The sequence below is a fragment of the Panthera uncia genome, chromosome C2, assembly GCF_023721935.1.
Source record: "Panthera uncia isolate 11264 chromosome C2, Puncia_PCG_1.0, whole genome shotgun sequence".
Classification (NCBI taxonomy): Eukaryota; Metazoa; Chordata; class Mammalia; order Carnivora; family Felidae; genus Panthera; species Panthera uncia.
The window spans coordinates 114,473,357-114,478,268 of record NC_064810.1 but is presented as its reverse complement, the minus strand read 5'-3'; the positions used below and the strand labels follow the sequence as shown (position 1 = coordinate 114,478,268).

Below are 4,912 nucleotides of genomic sequence, written 5' to 3'. Positions count from 1 at the left end.
GACACAGAATCTGAAGCAGGCTCCAGGCTCCGAGCTGTCAGCACAGAGCCCGATGTGGGGCTTGAACCCACGAACTGTGAAATCATGACCTGAGTTGAAGTCAGACGCTTAACCGACTGAGCCACCCAGGCACCCCAGCTGAGAATTAGTTTTTACTTCTGTTGTCTTATATTTATTTTTATTTATTTATTTATTTTAATTTTTTTTAACGTTTTATTTATTTTTGAGACAGAGAGAGACAGAGCATGAGCAGGGGAGGGTCAGAGAGAGAGGGAGACACAGAATCCGAAACAGGCTCCAGGCTCCGAGCTGTCAGCCCAGAGCCCGATGCGGGGCTCGAACTCACGGACCACGAGATCATGACCTGAGCCGAAGTCAGACGCCCAACCGACTGAGCCACCCAGGCGCCCCCTATTGTCTTATATTTAAATCTCATTCTGCAAGATTAAGCATAATTATTAATGTTGTCCTACTCAAATTCAAAGAAGTCTTTACCATAGTTCTTTTTTGTAACATATTTTGTACTTGTTTTATCTTCATTATGTTTATATTGATCTCCTGTAACACATTTTGGACTCCTGGATCATAAAGGTTATGTTTTACACATTTTTGTGTATCCCCCGTTGCCTTGCTACTTCGGCATTCATGTAGGTGCTGTTCATTCATTCAACGAGTATTCATTGAGGTCCTATTTGGTGTCAGGTGCTGTTCTGAATGCTAGGGATGTAGCAATGAACATAATACACAATACTTACTGTGCTCACGGAATATATATGTCACTGAAGGAAAACATAATAAATAAAAGAAGTTGGTAAAAATGTAGAGCTGGGGAAAAAACAAAACTGAAAAAGGGGGAATGTCATGTAAATAGGGTAACATAGGGGAAGGAGACGTCTGAAAAAGTTAAGAAAGCTGAAGAAAGTAGGAGAAAAGGTCATGGGACAACTGGGAAGAAGAGCATTGCAGGCTGATGGGATGGCAAGTGCAAAGGCCCTGTGGAGTTGTTGCTGAAGGCGAAAGAGAAAGGGAGAAAGCAGTAGCAGACGAGGTGAAATTATAGGGTGGATGGAATGGACAGTAGGGGGCAGTCATACAGTACCCTGAAGTTAATTGTAAGTACTGACTTTAATTTTGTAAGGACTTTAACTTTCCTTTTCAGAAAGGAAAATTGTGTGAAATATAATTTAAAGCATCACATCAGTTTCTGAATTTATAATGGATTGAAGGGAGCCAAGGGTGAAAATATAGGGAACAGTTACAATATTATGGACACCTGAGGTTCCTTCTGGAAACAACTGTATAGGATCTCTATTAACCCCTCTTTCTAACCAATAGCACAATGCCAAAAACATAAGCTACATATACACACTATGGTCTTGGAAAAGATTGAGAGGTTCTGCCCCTCATCTTTGTCTATTATAATGATGCTTTGAATGACAAAGTTAACTAAACAATATGTAACGTGATCTAATCCAAATGAAATAAAGAAGGAGCAGGGGAGAAGGGAAAAACAACAAGATCCTCTCCAACTCTTTTTGCACTGACCCCCCTACTGCCCCTTGCCCGACTAGACATAGTCAATAATAACAAAATATGTCGTGGCAAGGTGTCACAGCTTCTTTGATGAATTGTTTTCATCTGTCTCCCCGTTCCCCGCCCCATGCATATGCTTTGTAAAAGAAAAAAAGTAAATTATTTTAATTCTATTCTGTTTTTAAAATTTATTTATTTTGAAAGAGAAAGAAAGCATGAGTGGGGGAGGGGAAGAGAGAATGTGATTGGGAAAGAGAATCTCAAGCAGGCTCTATTCTGTCAGCACAGAACCTGCTGGGCTGGATATCACAAACTGTGTGATTATGACCTGAACTAAAATCAAGAGTTGGCTGCTTACGTGACTGAGCCACCCAGGCGCCCCTATTCTTTGTTTTTGTTTTTGTTTTTGTTTTTTTCGTCTAAGACAGGGAATCCCTTATTCAAACCCTTAAGAGTAATGGATAGCCTGAGTCTGTAACAAAGTGTTGTTTTAAAGCATAGGTCAGTAAATATATATGAGAGTATACACAGCTACATACAAAGTAACTGATCAGAGTACAACTTTTCAATGTTTAAAACAGAATAAACTGTAAAAGCAGCACCTATGTGACATTTTTAACTTTAGTATTCCTCTCCTTCTTCTTCACCTTCTCCTTCAACAGAAACCACACCAACCTCCTCATAATCCTTCTCAAGGGCAGCCATGTCCTCACAGGCCTCAGAAAACTCTCTTTCCTCCATGTCCTCACCCACATACCAGTGAACAAAGGCATACTTGGCATGTATCTGGTTAAACTTGTGGTCCAGGTGAGCCCAGGCCTCAACAGTGGCTGTGGTGTTGCCCCTCATGCACAAAGCTCGTTGTACTTTGGCCAAGTCTCCACCAGGGACTGCAGTGGGAGGCTGGTGATTAATGACAACTTTGAAACCAGTGGAGTACCGGTCCACAAACTGGATGCTGTAATTGGTCTTTAAGGTGGCAATGGCAGCATTGATATCTTTGGGAACCATGTTGCCATGGTGTCACAGGCATCAGGCCATGTATTTACCGTGGCGAGGGTCATATTTCACCATCTGGTTGGTTGGCTCTGAGCACACATTGGTGATCTCTACTACAGAAAGCTGCTCATGGTAGGCTTTCTCAGCAGAGATGACATGGGAATATGTGGCCAGAGAGTAGTAGTTGTGAGGATGGGGCACCAGGTTGGTCTGGAATTCTGTCAGATCAACATTCAGTGCTCCATCAAATCTGAGGGAAGCAGTGATGGAGGATGCAATTTGACCTACCGACCTATTCAGGTTAGTGTAAATTGGGCATTCAATATTGAGGTTTCTATGACAGATATCATAGATGGCCTCATTATCTACCATGAAGGCATGATCAGAGTGCTCCAGGGTGGTTGGTAGTGAGGATGGAGTTGTAGGGCTCAGCTACAGTTGTGGAAACCTAGGGAGTTGGGTAAATGGAGAGCTCAAACTTGGACTTATTGCCATAATCGACAGAGAGACATTCCATTAGCCGGGAGATGAGCCCAGAATCAGTTCCCCCTCCAAAGCTGTAGAAAACCAAGGAACCCTGAAGTCCGTGCACGGGTTGGCCAGTTTCTGAATTCAGTCCAAGACAAAGTCAATGATCTTCTTGCCAGTGGTGTAGCATCCTTGGGCATAGTTATTGGCAGTATCATTCTTGTCTGTGATGAGCTATTCAGGGTGGAAAAGGTGGTGGTAGGTGCCAGTGTGAACCTCATCAATGACTGTGGGTTCCAGGTCTATAAATATGGCCCTGGTCATATGCTTGCCAGAACCCATCTCACTGAAGAAGGTGGTGAAGGAGTCCTCCCCCCACCATGATGGTCTTGTCACTGGCATCTGATCAGTGGGCAGGATGCCATGTTCCAGGCAATAGAGCTCCCAGCAGGAATTGCCAATCTGGACACCAGCCTGGCCAACATGGATGGAGATGCATTCATGCATGGTTGCTGCTTTGAGGCTGCCAAGCAGATGGTGGAGAAGAAGAGGAGATTGTTGCTTCTTACAGTGTGACTCTTACGTGGTTAATGTAAGAGAACCTCTTAATTATATTCTTAAAATTCTATTCTTAGTTATTCTTAAAAATGCAAGTCTTAATAAGGGCCTTCAAAATGTAGTTCTATGCATGTAAGGCAAAGTCTCATAGATTGCAATACAGTTGAGAAGACAAATCACTACATATATTCTGAATAGGGTAGTGGCTCAAAAAGGGGTAGTGCCTGAAAAAAAACCAGTATATAACCAACTAGTTGTACCTCATAAGCAGAAAAAATATATACTAGCAATTGTGAATTAGGATCATCTATTCTGTGTTGATGTATTATAGAGATTTTATTGAAGAATGGAGATAAGGTAGAGAAAAAGGAGAATTCCAGGTGTATAGAGGGTGTAAATAAATTCTTGGGAGAGGGGGCAATAGACTATCTAGAATGGATCAAATAAGTTGGAGTAGAATAAAAATATGACTGTCCAGAAGGCTCAACTCTAATAAAAAAGGGGCTTAAATAACCAAGTGAATAAAGCTGGACTCTGGACAGCAATGAATAGCTGCTAAAATATTTTTGGAAAGTATAAAATGGAAAGAAAATGTTGAAATTATAAAAACTTCATTTAATAAGGATCAATCAAGAAGCCAGGTGCAAAATAGAGAGTTGTGAGCCCCGACATATCTTAAACATTGATAATTTTGTGACATCACTGAAAGTCCATATCCTGTCTTAAATAATGTGCCTGCAATTTTTTTCAAACCTTTACACTGGTATTCCATAAACCATAAATGAACAGAATTCTGGCTGAATCAATATAACTTCTCTATTTGTAGGTCACAAAGCCTGTATTTAATTTGGGCTAAATAGCTGCTTGGTCATTTCACAGCCAGGAAAGAAAAGCACAGCATTTAGAATGGGGCTTCTCCATTACCTATAATCTTGGCTAAAGCCACATTGCTTATGCTATTGGTTGTTGATACAAATGCCACAAACCAAAGAGAGGTACTACACACATCGTAATGGAACTGGTTGAAAGAAAGTCAGACTAGCACAGTAACCATTGCTCACCTGAAACCTATGTAGATTGAGATTGGGGTATATTGATGAGGACAGGATTTCTTGAAGTGAAGGAATTTATAAGAAGGTAGGTACCTTCCTTGTAGGTACCCCTTAAAGTAAATTAGAAAGGTCTAAAAAATCCTTGAAGAGATTAGGAGAAATTGGGGCCAAGGAGAAATCAGGGTCCTAGTTCCTGATTGCATGTTCCTGAGCTCAGAAACTCAGGGTGTTGCTATCAGGGTAGAGAGTATTGAGGTTTTAGGAGAGCCTGAATTTTGGCAGCAAAGAAACTTCAGCCTCAC

General features: G+C 41.3%; 1 pseudogene; it reads right to left on the bottom strand.

The window, feature by feature from the left end:
• Positions 1 to 1,982: 1,982 nt before the first annotated feature.
• On the bottom strand, positions 1,983 to 3,507 carry LOC125921246 (tubulin alpha-1A chain-like; annotated as a pseudogene).
• Between the last annotated feature and the right edge of the window lie 1,405 nt (positions 3,508 to 4,912).